This window comes from Littorina saxatilis, linkage group LG4 (genome assembly GCF_037325665.1).
Source record: "Littorina saxatilis isolate snail1 linkage group LG4, US_GU_Lsax_2.0, whole genome shotgun sequence".
NCBI lineage: Eukaryota > Metazoa > Mollusca > Gastropoda > Littorinimorpha > Littorinidae > Littorina > Littorina saxatilis.
The window spans coordinates 380,332-395,634 of record NC_090248.1 but is presented as its reverse complement, the minus strand read 5'-3'; the positions used below and the strand labels follow the sequence as shown (position 1 = coordinate 395,634).

The window sequence follows — 15,303 nt, the reverse complement described above, 5'->3', positions numbered from 1 at the left end:
CAGTAGATTAGGAAAATGTTTTGCAAATGATGTTTAGTGAGATGCGCTGTGTACGAGCATATGTTACCGTTGATGTTACAGCGGCATGCTGATCCAATCCAAGGTGGAGGAAGGATGAAGTTCTTATTCCTACTTATGACGTTCCTGAGAACTGCGGTCCCGATTGCCGGTATTACCAGCCCCACGTCGTAACCTCTTGATGGATGCACGACGTCCCGCACGGTTCTCAGACAATGCAAACAAGCTCGAGTTGCGACAGCGTATTCACGCATTCGAGAGATTGTTCAACTCTAATGGCTTCGCATGAACGAGGACAGAACGATAAGTGATACATGTGATCTGATAATGAAACGGAGATAAAAGGAAAACAAGTAGTCGATGAAGTGACTATGAACGCATATACGTAAAAGAAACGAGCCAATATTTGTAATCATCAATAAAAGATCTTAAAATAATCGAGAAGCGATTCGTGAAGTGGGTAGGGTGAGAATGTTTTAGACAGGTTTGTTTAATATCACACCCTACGCTACAAGTTTGGGGGCATTACGTCAGGGATATAAGCTGCATAATCCAGCTTATTCAAAATTTCCAAAATTCTATTCCAAATTGTTTGAATAGCATTTTTTTTTATCTCCTGTGAAATTATCTTATTGTTTGTCTGTTCGTTCATAAAGTGATTTATAAAGAACTTCATCTATTTTCCGACGTGTGTTAAAAAGCTTCACACGTCAGTAAAGAACATAAAAAAGCTAGTCTGTGTGTTGGCGTCGCACAGCCAAATAAATCTGTAAACGCTAATGCGGAAACCGGAGTTCTTCGCTGCATTATAAAGAAAAAGAAGAAAAGTATTATTCTTTCACATAATACTTGTTTAACCACTGTTTCACATTGATTCACGTTTCACTGTGAGTGGTTGGCAAGGGTAGGACGTATTACGTAAGGGTAATTGTCTTCTCTTGAGAAAGAAAAAACCGTTGGACGGGCAGGTAAAATCAGCGGACGGTTTGCCTGATCATACTCTGGTTGATAGCTTCAGTTCCTATGTCAATGACAGATCATGATGATTTCAATGTTGAGTGGCTGGTTGATTAATTCAACTACAACGTTGATAGGATAATAAGCCGAGATTCGAACCATAGAGAGTAGAACGAATTACGGGCAGGTAAAATCGGCGGACGGTTTACCTGGACATACTCTGGTTGATAGCTTCAGTTCCTATGTCAATGACAGATCACGATGATTTCAATGTTGAGTGGCTGGTTGGTTAATTCAACTACAACGTTGATAGGATAATAAGCCGAGATTCGAACCATAGAGAGTATAACGAGTTATTCTATATAAAACGCGATTTATATTTAGAGAATACACTCGTGGGAGTAAAGTGTTGAGACATTTTACTGTAGAATCAGTGACTCATTGTGTTAGTTATCGTGTAGGCGATAAATGAGTAGATTCTAAGGTGCCAACTTATTCAGATCGAAATGCAAACTAATTGATTCTTTGCTATCTAATACAAATAGCGTGACTTGTATTGATTTAGTAAAAGACAGGTTAGGAACTCTCCTTTTCTTCGGGAGAGTATATTCATTTCGTGGTTCAGTGACAAGTTGACAATCGTGACGTTTAAATGCAAACATCACGCACGCACAATCTTCGCAGCATGAGTGCTGTGGGAGATCCGAGTGAGCTCGATACAGAGCCAAATCAAAATGATATGGTTGAAGAAACCAGATCATCCAGTTCGCGCAGGAATGCGCAGAATGTTGCAATAAGCAACATACTCCCTCCAAAATCTTCAACTCCTCTTTTGAAGGAGTTAATTGAAGCTGGGAAAGAGATGGGTTTGGAGGGAAAAGAGCTGCAACTTTTCGTAAAAGAAGCGGCAACAACAGCCGCAGCAGCAGAGAGAGAAAGAGAAGAGAGAGAGAGAGAAAGAGAAAGAGAAAGAGAAGAGAGAGAGAGAGAAGAAAGAGAGAGAGAAAGAAATCGTCAATTCGAACTTGAGCAGTTACGCATTCAGACAGAGGGTCAAATTAATGCCAACAACAATAGCCACTCAAGAGACAGACGAAGAGACGATGACGACTTCATACCTAAGATTCCTTTCCTCGACGACAAAGATGACATAGAGTCTTGGTTCCAGCAGTTTGAACACTACGCCAGTGATCGTCAGTTGTCGGAAGAGAAGAAGGCATCAAGGTTAGTATACTTTCTAAAAGGAAAGGCCAGAATTATTTATTCCAAACTTTCCGATGAAGATATGCGCGATTACGAGGTCATGAAGAACGCGTTGTTTGAAGGTTTTCAACTCAATGCGGAAGAGTATCGGAAGAAGTTCCGAAACTCCAAACGCGATGCTACTGAAACGTACAAAGAGCACATCGCACGGTTAGATAGATATCTGACAAAATGGATCGAACTAGACCACTGTGACGACAGTGTACAAAATGTCAAAGATCTGTTTCTCAGAGAGCAGGTGTTCAATACACTTTCTCCTGAACTCGCGATCCACATCAAAGATCGTAAGCCAAAGTCAGCCAAAGAGATGGGTGTAGTTGCCATGGAATATGAACTCAACAGAAGTAATTCCAAACCCGCGGTGCGACAGGGAAATAGTTCCCATTCCAATGGAAATGGTTACCAACCCCGTCGTCATGAACACAAGCAAGGCGCGCAAGATAAGGAAAAACAAGGTAATTCAGGGGAGCAGAAAACCCACGGCAAAACACTCAGTGACGCCAAAGAAACTACAATGGGAAGAAGGATAACTTCCTCATTGGGCATGCTTAGAAATGAGAATGGCTAAATACGAGTTATTCCCCTTTTCTACATGCTGACCAGGCTGTCTCCTGCTTTGTCATGACTAGTACAGTCGATCTTTCTCATGCTGTGACTTGCTTTATTTTCACATTTTCGGTATTTAAAACAGCAAACACACACACACACACACACACACACACACACATACACTGAAGAAGTTTCCATTCTGATTCGGTTATTTTATTTGGTGCTATATGTTTGCTTCACATTGTTTCTTTTACATTGCTTTAGGTATCCCAATTCGCTAAACACATCCATAATGCATGCATGGCTCATTCGAAAGAGGGCAACTGAATAACTGATGCCCAATAGCAATAAATACTGAACAACTGAACAATAAATAGCAATAAATGATGACAGCGCCAAGTTTTTAAGTACAAAGTGAAATCATGTGACTGGACAAAGGCACAATTACAAAATACAAATAAAAAAATCGAGGCTCATTTTAAATTAAGTTCTCAGCTCATGGGGAAGCATAAGGTGACCCTAGAAACCGAAATTAGGAGACCTCCCGCCCCCAGGGCAGACTAAAAAAAAAAAAAAGGGGGGGGGGGGGGGCTAATTTGTGAAAAAGTATAAAAGGAATCGAAAACTGTACACATGTATTTAGTTAATACCCCAAAAATTGTATAGTATATACAATGTCAGACCCTAAAGAAAGTTTGTTAGTCTTTGCTTAGGCAAAACAAAGCAAAATAGCCTGTTTACGGTATCCCGACCAACCCTATTTTTCTAGACCAACCCTAGACTTTTTTTTTGGCATTTGGAAAAAAAGAAAAAGAAAAAAAAATCAATTTTGTTCCTGTTTTTTTGCAAAATAATTTAAAAAGATGGTTATAAATTTTTTTTAAGAAAAGCCGACCTACCGACCCTCTTTTTGTGTGCCTATGTTACTGTAAACAGACTAAAAGGTACATCAGAAACAACACACCAGGGAGGGTCCAAAATTGTATCAAAATATAGATGGTAGGGAATTCAAAATAAAAAAAGACAATAGACAAAACATGTACTTCGGCTCATAGAGCCTTCTTTAATTTTTGACTCATTAAGTCCATGCTCCGAGAGTCCTTTTTTTAATTTTGAATTGCCTACCATCTATTTTTTTTATACAATTTTGGACCCTCTTTGTACGGAGAGAGTTGGCAATTGTTAATCACATTCTCTCATCTCATTGACTCTCCTTCAGCTCCTTGGTAACATGCGTTCCCGTCTCTGCCAGGATTGGACACAGCAGCAGATAACCGGTAAATATGTAACAGGCATAAATGGCAAAATAGCTCGCCTCGCCTGATAATATAAGAGACAACTGTTCTACTACAAAGTCTTTCTTGGGAGGCTTGGCTAATTTACTCGCTCGTTTTACACGGGGTTCCATCGTTTTCTTTTCTAATCGGAAAACCTTGCTCCTCAGTTTGTTGACCTTCTGCCAAAGTTCCGCTTCACGAGGGGATGGGAAGATGACGACTTTGATGCTTTACATCCTATGTCCTCCAGGATCGCCTGAATGTCATCTAAAAAAGAAAACACACATAAAATAACATAACCATAACAAGTTACAACCTGGAAGAAATTAAAACACGTGTAATTAAATCACAAAATGAAAATAAACAATAGCGTAGGAAGGCAGGCCAGAAATGAAGTGTATTAGCAACTATGGATACGATGTGGAACAATGATGGAATTGACCTTGTTTGGTACTGAATGGGTGAGGCCATTAGAACTGTACCCACGGAATACGCGCTATATAAGCTTCATATTGATTGATTGATTGATTGATTGATTAGGACAACAGTACCAGGTAAACTCCTCACACACCATGCCTCTTTCTTTCTTTCTTTATTTGGTGTTTAACGTCGTTTTCAACCACGAAGCTTATATCGCGACGGGGAAAGGGGGGGGGGGGGGGGGGGAGATGGGAATAGAGCCACTTAATTGTTTCTTGTTACACCATGCCTCTAACAGGATATGTTTCCCATCTTTACGTGTTGGAACTACAGGTACAATTTCATCCATCCATGCATCCGCCCTATACAGCTTCTTCTTCTTCTTCTTCTTCTTCTGCGCTCGTGGGCTGAAACTCCCACGTGCACTCATTTTTTTTGCACAAGTGGAATTTTACGTGTATGATCGTTTTTACCCCGCCATTTAGGCAGCCATACGCCGCTTTCGGAGGAAGCGTGCGGGGTATTTTTGTGTTTCTAAAACCCACCGAACTCTGACATAGATTACAGGATCTTTTTCGTGCGTACTTGGTCTTGTGCTTGCGTGTACACATGAAGGGGGATAAGTCACTAGCAGGTCTTCACATAAGTTGACCTGGGAGATCGGAAACATCTCCACACTTAACCCACCAGGCGGCCGCGACCGGGATTCGAACCCTCGACCTTCCGAGTTAATAGACCGACGTCTTACCACCCCGCCACAGCGCCCGTCACCCTATACAGCAATTATCAACTATGTAATGGATGGGTTTAAAAAATTTTTGATGTCAGGGTGTTCTTCATGGTTAAAAATCTCTTACCTGGTTGAACAATTTGTGCATCAGGCGACAGGTCGGTGCTGGCTTCATTTGTAGCTACCCTTTGCGATGGTGGCTTCCTCCCACTAGCAACCTGCAAATGCACAGCTCTTTAACTGACAAACTCACAACCAACACCCAGTCACAATGAAACAATTCTCCCAATTTCATGGCATTGGTCTTAGGCCACACAAAAAAGTGTATGTTTCTCGTAAGGCAAAACAAAAAATAATCTGTTTACAGTATCCGGACCGACCCTATTTTTTTCCCACCGGCCCTAGACTTTTTTGGGGCATTAAAAAATGAAATTAAAATATTCAGATGGCTAAAATACAAAAATAAAAAGCCGACCTACCGACGCTATTTTTGGAGGGCCTATGTTACCTTAAACAGACTTTTTTTGTGGCCTAACATGACTAAAGGTGGAGATTTTTTTTCTAAACTTTTTTTTTTAAACCATCTTTTTAACTTATTTTGTTGAAAAACAGGAAAACAATTGATTTTTGAATACCCCTTTTATTTTTGAAAATGCAAAATAAAAGTCTAGGGTCGTCGGGAAAACATAGGTAGGGTCAGGTGACCAGAAACATACAACTTTTTTGTTGTTGACGCCGACCCTATACTTTTTTTGCCATTTGGGGCTGTTTTTTGGCAAAATAAGTTCATCATATCATCATAATCAAGACGTCGATCCAAAATAAGTAACTTTTTTTGGTTGGCCTTATCATTTTTTTGCGCTAAATGCAAACAGGCATTATTTGATGGGAACAATGCTGTTTTTTTTTCAATTCTTACATCAGCCTCAAACTTGTCATTACTCAACCTGCATTTAATAGTGTGCTTCATTGGTTTGCAAAAACCTAAAACCAATAAATAAATAACCTTCGGTGGTGGATTGGGCACTGCAAACAATGTCGGGACAGCATTCCACACAAGTGATCCTCTCTGCAGGATTGTTTTACTGGTTGGCCTCAAAGTGATCAGTACAAAGCTTGAGACCTTGAACATCAGCTGGCTGCAGCTTTTCAAAGTCCTCTCGCCTTGTGAATTGCATCCATATTCTGCACCTAGTTTGACAATAAAAACAACAATGTTATTGTTAAACTAAGCAAAAAGGAAAGACAAAAAATAAATCAGATCTTCAGTCTAAATCTAACGCTCTGCCTGAACGCAAAACGGATGAGTGATGTACCTTTGTACTGTAATTTTCCCGTAAGCACGGTTTGATAAAGATTTCGGCAAATATGCCCACGGGTAGTTTGTCATCAAGTGTAAACTGTTGTTTTGTACTGACTGCTGACTCACACTCACAGTCGTAAGTACAGTGTACACATGCACACACAGGTACACACGCAGACACACGCGTACATAGTACAGCTAGTACAGAAATCTCAGGATGAACCGATCCATGCTATGTTTGTAATATTTCATTTGCATATTAGTTCTATAAATACTGTAGTATCATAGCAGACAAAAATGCCCAGAGACAGTTGGCTTATCTGAGTCAGTGAGTGAGTTGACTCGAGCCATTGCATTCTCATTCTGAAGAAGGTAAACCTGATGAAATAATCACTGCACAACCCACCTTTTTTCTTCTTTAGGGAACTTGTGGAAAGTTTTCCCGAAGCAGCTCTGTTTGTAACGGGCGTTCTTGCAACAAAAAGCCGAGCACAATTTACCACCACCTCGCACGCGATCGGTACCTACGCGATCCGCCATTTTGTTTTCGCCGTCAGCATGTGACTAGGGACGATAACCCACAAACACTTTTTCGCATTTTCTTCGCAAGTTCCACGTCTTCTTTATGTACAGTGTTTGGTGACGCTGAGAAAGCAAAGTTAAAAGCCGCCGGGGTTTGCTTTATCTGCAAATCTCCGTCTCATTTCGCGATGCAGTGCTCAAAAAGGAAGGCAAAACCCGGAAATACCTTGGCAGTTCAAGAAGAAGACGAGGAAAGCGAAGTTTCAAAGAAACTAGACAAGTTGTGCTCGACGTGCGAAAATAAGAATTTCTCGGAAGAAGTTTGGATCAAACTTGACGGTCAGATCGTCAAAGCGTTTAGAGATTCTGGATGCACTGGCATCATGGTGAGTTCCAAACTAGTCCCAGAAAGTAGCTACACGACCAAATGTAAAGAAACCATGTTGGCCGAGAAAGGCACAAAGAGAACGTGCAAAGTAGCAATCATGCACATTGACTCTCCGTATTTTGAATGTCGATCGGAAGTCACTGTCCTTGAAGATCCGGTTTATCCTGTACTCATTGGGAAATGGTACGGGATGGGTAAAAAGAAGAAGAAGACTCCTTTGTACCCAGTGCGAGACCCAGAGTGGTACGCAAAAGAAGTAGCGGCAGCGGTCAGTACCCGCCAAACAACCAAAGAAGAAGCGAGAGAACAGTCTCAGCCTCTCCCGAGTACTTCTTCTGGATGTGAGCAAAACGTCCCATTACTCACACCTGAAGATCTCCGCAAAGCACAGCGTGAAGATGTGACTTTGACCAGTGCACGGAAATTTGCGGAAACCGGCGAAATATCCGGTGGGGCGAAATTCCTGTACAAAAATGGCATTTTGTACAGATCCAGTCTAGACAGATTGGCAGTGGAGAAAAATAGGGTAGTTGTTCCAAAGTCCTTCAGAGCAAAAGTGCTCTCATTCAGTCACGACCACCCTATGGCAGGTCATTTGGGCCAGAAGAAAACCAGTGACAGAATTAAAATTGAATTCTGGTGGCCCGGTCTTTCCAACGACGTCAAGCGTCACTGCCTTTCGTGTGACATTTGTCAGAGAGCTGCACCAAAAAGCTGTGCAAAGAAAGTTCCTCTGGGGTACATGTCATCAGTCGGCCCAGTATTCAAAAGAGTAGCGGTCGACATTGTTGGTCCCATCATTCCCATGTCCGAAACCAAGAGTCAATATATCTTGGTCATGATGGACTATGCCACGCGTTACCCTGAAGCTACTCCGCTGAAAAACATCAGAGCCGAAACAGTAGCTAATGCGTTGTGGGAGATGTGGACGAGACTTGGCATCCCAGACGAAATTATCACCGATCAAGGAACACAGTTCACAAGTGACTTGATGAAAGAGGTGAATAAATTTCTGATGATCAAGCACAAAATGACTGCGCCATTTCACCCACAAGCCAACGGTTTGGTGGAGCGTTTCAACGGCACCCTCAAAAGCATGCTGAAGAAACTAGCGATCGAACAACCTCGACTTTGGGATACATTTATTCCGGCGTTGTTGTTCGCTTATCGCGAAGCTCCCCAAGAGAGCATGGGTTTTCTCGCCATTCGAGCTCCTTTATGGCCGCACCATTAAAGGACCCATGCAAATCCTTCGTCAAACATGGACAGAGGAGAACCTCTCAGAGGAGGTGAAGACCACAGCAGAGCATGTAGTCAATTTGAGGAACAAAATCGAAGAGACATGCAATATAGCCAAAGCCAATCTCGGGAAAGCATCCCGAAGGCAAGCACAGTACTTCAACAAAAAGGCCGTCCCTCGCGAGGTTGAAGTTGGAAAGAAAGTACTCTTGTTGTGTCCTTTGAAACTCAACAAGCTAGAACTCGCTTGGAGGGGACCTTACGAGGTCATCGAGAAGATCAACCGCTGTGATTACAGGATCCAGATTGGATCAAAAAGGAAAGTGTATCACATCAACCTAATGAAAGAGTACGTCGAACGTGAACATGAGAATCACATTGACGCTACAGCCTCAAGCGAGGACGATCCTGAAGTTGATCCTGTTGAAGACGAACATGTGGCAGTGGTTATCGAAGAAGATAACACCATGGATGATGACATTTTTCAGGCAGATGCCCAGCGAACACTTCCTCTGCTGGAAACCGTTCGATCTGAAAATGTCGACCATGTGCAGTTCTCAGAAAAGCTATCCGAGCAAAAAAAGAAAGAGGTGTCCGAGATCTGTCAGGAGTTTGAGAGAAATTTCACTGATGTCCCTCTTACAACCAATCTGGAGCGAGCACAAATAAGGGTCTCAGAGACAAAACCAGTGTTTGTTAGACCTCGTCCAATTCCCCATGCCATGGTGAAAACTGTTGAAGAGGAAATCGATGAGATGCTCAAACTCGGTGTCATCGAGCCCGCAAATTCACCATACAACTCGCCCATCGTTCTCGTGAAGAAGAAAGGCGGAAAATACCGTTTTTGCTGCGATCTACGCGGATTGAACAACATAGTAGTGTTCGACGCCGAACCCATCACTGACGTAGAACATCTATTTCAGAGTTTGGGCAAGGCAAAGTTCTTCACAAAACTGGATCTAACGAAAGGCTACTGGGCAATTCCTTTAGAGGAAGAAGACAGAAACAAGACGGCATTCACCACGTCAAAAGGACAATTCCGATGGGTGAATCTTCCATTCGGTTTGAAAACCGCAACCGGGATTTTCAATCGAATGATGCGCAAACTACTAGGTCCCATCAGACGACAGGATGTTCACCACTTCATGGATGATATCCTGATCGCAACGGAAACATGGGAAGAGCACTTGGTTGCGCTGAGAGCAGTTCTGCAGCGGCTGAAAGAGGCAAACTTAGCTGCGAAACCATCCAAATGTTACGTGGGGTTTGACCAACTCCCGTACCTCGGTCATGAAATTGGCAATGGGAAAAGATGGCCAGAGAGCGACAAAGTCGAAAAGATTCGACAGGCCGCCCCTCCTACCACAAAGAAGGAACTGCGTTCTTTTTTGGGATTGACAGGTTTCTACAGACAGTACATAGAATCCTACTCTTCCATCGCAATCCCTCTAACTGACATGACGAAAAAAGACCACCCAGAGAAACTGAGGTGGAATGACTCCAGCAAAGACAGTTTTGAGAAACTGAAAAACAAGATTTGTGAATCCCCAATCTTGTGCATGCCCGACAACACGAAGGAATTCGTGGTCAGGACGGATGCATCTGATCGTGGCATCGGCGCAGTCCTCATGCAGGAAAAAGACGGACAGTTACGTCCAATTTCCTACCAAAGTCGGAAGTTGAAGGGCGCAGAATCCAGATACGCCACTGTGGAGAAAGAATGCCTCGCAACAGTGTGGGGGATCGACAAGTTCGAGAGGTTTCTCTATGGCAAGCGTTTTACTCTGGAAACCGATCATCAGCCCTTGAAGTGTTTGCAGAAGCAACCCACGAACCCAAGGTTGATGAGGTGGGCTCTCCAGTTGCAACCATACAACTTCTCTGTGAGAGTCATCCCAGGCAAAGATAATCATGGTGCCGACTATCTGAGTCGAGCCACATACCACGAGTCAGGCTAGAAATGTGTCTAGCCGTCCAAATCGAGCGATTACATCTTGTTTTGTTTTTGCAACTTAAAGGCCCTGTAAAACAGGTTATTGTGTTCGGCAATTTAAAGGCATGATAACACAGTTTGTTTGTGTTTATCAGAAATTCCTATTGTGTTTTATTTTAGATTAAATTGGGAATTTTATCTTATTCCATGGGGTTCTGTAACAAAATAGGACTTTCCTAGTCTTGGTCATGTTCCGGAAGGTTTGAGTGAACCGAGATGCCGAGAGGATCGTCGTCATTTGATGACGTAACTCGTTGCGCTGTGACGTATTATTGACTACCACGACTGGATGCGTTGATCAACATGGAGTTGATGACATAGTTGTTGTGCGTGCTTTGGAAAGCGTGGAAACGTAAACAATTATTGTTGCAACATCGGTCCAGGTAAGCCAATCGATGATTCATTTTCCCGTCCACCCGTTTGACAAGAGAAGGCATTGTGTAGATTGTTTTTGGGTAAATGAATGGCGAAGGGCAGTATTGTGATAACCGTCTAACCGATAACAGTATATGGAAGAGTCAAGTGCAATGTTAGGTGTTCGTTTGTTTGTCCTGTTACGTGTGATTTCACAGTAGATTAGGAAAATGTTTTGCAAATGATGTTTAGTGAGATGCGCTGTGTACGAGCATATGTTACCGTTGATGTTACAGCGGCATGCTGATCCAATCCAAGGTGGAGGAAGGATGAAGTTCTTATTCCTACTTATGACGTTCCTGAGAACTGCGGTCCCGATTGCCGGTATTACCAGCCCCACGTCGTAACCTCTTGATGGATGCACGACGTCCCGCACGGTTCTCAGACAATGCAAACAAGCTCGAGTTGCGACAGCGTATTCACGCATTCGAGAGATTGTTCAACTCTAATGGCTTCGCATGAACGAGGACAGAACGATAAGTGATACATGTGATCTGATAATGAAACGGAGATAAAAGGAAAACAAGTAGTCGATGAAGTGACTATGAACGCATATACGTAAAAGAAACGAGCCAATATTTGTAATCATCAATAAAAGATCTTAAAATAATCGAGAAGCGATTCGTGAAGTGGGTAGGGTGAGAATGTTTTAGACAGGTTTGTTTAATATCACACCCTACGCTACAATCCCCTTGGGCATCTCAGACACCAGATCGTCGATGAAGAGAAGGAAGAGTGTGGGGGAGAGGACTCCGCCCTGAGGGACGCCATGACGAAGGAGGAACTTCTTGCTTTTGGTCTGGTCGACGTTAACTCTTGCCCTGCGGTTATAGAGGTAAGAGCGAATCCACTGGTACATGTTGCTGGACACGCCTTTCCTCAGCAGTTTTACAAGGAGTCCATCTTTCCAGACCTTGTCAAAGGCTTTCTGAAGATCTATCCAGGTGACGAAGACCAGCTTCTGTTCCTGAAAGGCATCTTCAACTTCTTGCGCCAGGTAAGTGACCTGATCTTCAGTGCTGCGGAACTGTCGGAATCCAGCTTGTTCAGGGGCGAGGAGGTTCCTGGATTCCAGGTACCACCTGAGGCGCTCGTTCACAATTCTCTCCAGGGTCTTCACAACACAGCTGGTGAGGCTGATTGGGCGATAGCTGGTGGCCTTCTTTGGATCCTTCCCTTTTTTTAAGATGGGGATCATGATCGCTTCTCGCCAGAGTTGTGGTAGCGATCCTTCTTGCCAGCTGCTGTTGAAGACCTCGAGTAGCTTGTTCTCTGCTGCACTACCAAGGTGGGTTAGCATCTCGTTGGTGATGCCGTCTGGGCCAGGGGACTTCTTCGCCTTTGACTTTTTCAGAGCTGAGTGCAGCTCGTGGAGTGTGAGTGGTTGACTCATGGCGTCCACTGTCGACTGTCTGGCAGGTCTCTCTCTTTTCTCTCTTCTTGCTTCTCTCTGTTTCTCGGGGCTAACATGGAGGTTGCTCTCAGCTGCATAGCTTTCAGCAAATTGGTTGGCAGCATGCTTTCCAGTTAGCACCTTCCCGTTCTCTTCTAATGTGATCTTTCCTCTGCTGGTGTTCTCATCATTCAACTGCTTGGTGAGCCTCCAGAGCTTTCTGCCATCCTTCTCAAGGTTCAGAGAGCTTGTTTTCTCTTGCCAGCTTCTCCGTCTTGCCTGTAGCTTCTTTTTGAGAAATTTGGCTTTGGCTTCCTGGAGGCGGATGTTGTTGTTTTGTGACGGGTTGACTTCTGCTTCCCTTCTGGCGTCTGCCAGATCATCATCCAGTTCCTGCAATTCATTGCTCCAGTAGGGCTTATAGTCTCTCCTGGCACCCCTGGGAATGGACTCACGCGCTGCTCTGAGGATGCTCATGTTGAAGTCCTTCGCCACCATGTTGATGTCTCGACCCTCGACTCTGATGTCTTTGGTGAGTTCGCTGGTGCGGTGTCTAAAGAGGAACCAGTTCGCTCTTTTGTAGTTCCACCGAGGGAAGGAAGCTTCAGTGCAGGACTCCATGCCCAGGGTCAAAAAGACTGGCCGATGGTCACTTCCACCTAGCTGTTCTCCGACCTCTCTGCTGGTTAGCTGGTGCATGTCTTCCGTGCAGAAGGCTAGGTCAGGAGTTGATGTAGTGAGCCATCTTCTGGAGTAGAATGTAGGGCAGTCAAAGGGACTGTTCAAAAGGATGAGACCTTTGTCGTCCTGCCAGTTCTCCACCTCTTCTCCTCTCCGATCCAGGTGGTCATATCCCCAACTCTGTGAATGACTGTTGAAGTCACCCACCACGATGAAGTTGGAGGCCTTTGCGGGGATCGTGTCAAGGGCGAGGTGTCTATCATTGGGGCAGTAGAAGTTGACAAGATGGAATTCTGATGTCTTCGTCTGGATTCGAATCACCTGATATTCGGAGTCCTCCATGTGCGTTTCTATCAAACAGGCATTGATGTTGTTCCTGATGAGGGTCAGGATTCCTCCTTTGCTTCGGTCTGTTCTGTCGGACCTAAGGCATTGGTAGCCTCTCACTTTGAAGGACTTTTGGGGTGTCAGGTGCGTCTCCTGAATACAGCAGATGTTGATGTTCTTCTCATGCAGGATATGCTCCAACTCTGTCTTCTTGTTCAGGATACTTTCTGCGTTCCAGTGCATGACCTGGAAAGGTCGCTGCTGACTGGGTTTCTTCCTGGTTGTGGTGGTGCCAGTCACTTTCCTCCCGCGTCCCCTGGCGTGACAAGACGGACGGGAGGGACCTCCAGTAGTTGGGGCTGGGTCCCTTTGAGGCATGGGACCCGACGCTGCTCCACCCTGGGGGGTCCTCAATGGGCGAGCGCCATTTCCATCTGTGCTGGTTGATTGTGTCATCATTTGCGTAAGTGCGTGTACCCGTGGTTTGTTAGAATGCGCCGTGCGGCCCGGGTCCTCCGTCTTCAGCATTCGGGGTTTTCTGTCGGGGTTACCTCACCCTTAGCTCATGGCCCGTACGTCCTACCCTGAGAGCACAGGGGGGAGGATTTTCCGGGATCCCACCCGGAGCCAGTTTGGTCCGCGGCTGCAAGCGGCTGATCTCCATATCTGAAGACCGTTCCCCTATCCGCCACCCGGGGACGCGCTGGGTTGGGGGTGGTCGCCCCACTGAAAATCCCACACTGGGTTAAGAAACATCAGCCTGTCCCAGGTCAAAACTTGACAAAATGTAAATACATTTTTTTTAAAGCAGTTCCTAACCTTTATTAGTTTCCTTTACTGTAATGACCGAAAATGAGGGAGGGGGGGGGGGGTGTTGGCTTTTACTATAGGTACTGTTCCCTGTGCGCGGAACTGAACGAAAAGTAGGAGGTCGGCGTTTACTGGATAGTTTACGGTATATGAAATATATGTGTACGTGTCACAAGTGGCTTTAAGATTTGTAAAACTTTATGCTGTTTTGTTAAAGGTGCTACTGTGGAGCGCCTGTGTCCCTCAATTTTACCTGTCACAGGTAGACAGCGTGTTAACTTCGAGTGTCTCGGGGAGCTCGCGCTCAGGTATTTCACGTGTATTTTACTTGTATTTTGAAAGGTGAACTCAGAGCTAAATTCGAGCTCGTAGATACTCCTTTTTATCATTCGTTCTTTGCCTCAGCCTGTTCCAAAAGAAACGCAACCAACCTGTTTGCAAAATCAAAGTGCACAATTTATTTTGCAAATAATAATTCATGAAGTTACATACGTGACGACATAGGGACAACTCAAGTTTCAACTGAGCTGGCAATACAGTAGAAAATAGCAGTGACTTCTTCAGCTGGACTGACGGCAGAATGCCTCGTTTGTCTAAAAATGAAAGAGAGCGTGCTATTGGCATGCTTGCCGCTGGCCAAACGGCCCAAGCAGTCAGTCAGGTCATGAACAGATTTGGAAATGTACCCCCCAAAAAAATATGTAACTTCATGAAATATTATTTGCAAAAGAAACGCTGGTGGAGGACACATCCGTTATTAAACGCAGAAAAGACAGCTGCGTCAAAAAAGGGACATAAATTGTGCTTCAACTGTCATTGTTTTCCACTTTTATTGTTAAACCTGTTTTGTTCCACATGTTGTGATTTGGAAATGTACCAAAAATGAAATAGGCCCATGTAACTTCATGAAATATTATTTGCGAAATAAATTTTGCACTTTGATTTTGGAAACAGGTTGGTTGCGTTTCTTTTGGAACAGGCTGTAGAGCAAACGCCAACCTGAGGTGCGTTGCATAGAG

The 15,303-nt window shown here is 44.1% G+C and overlaps 1 long non-coding RNA gene across 1 annotated transcript; it reads right to left on the bottom strand.

The window, feature by feature from the left end:
• Positions 1–2,984: 2,984 nt before the first annotated feature.
• LOC138963733 (uncharacterized) lies at positions 2,985–6,375 on the bottom strand. The gene is made up of 3 exons (XR_011454885.1): positions 6,221–6,375; positions 5,342–5,432; positions 2,985–4,331 (listed from the first exon to the last, which is right to left on the bottom strand). It is a non-coding gene; the product is annotated as an uncharacterized lncRNA (long non-coding RNA).
• Positions 6,376–15,303: the final 8,928 nt, after the last annotated feature.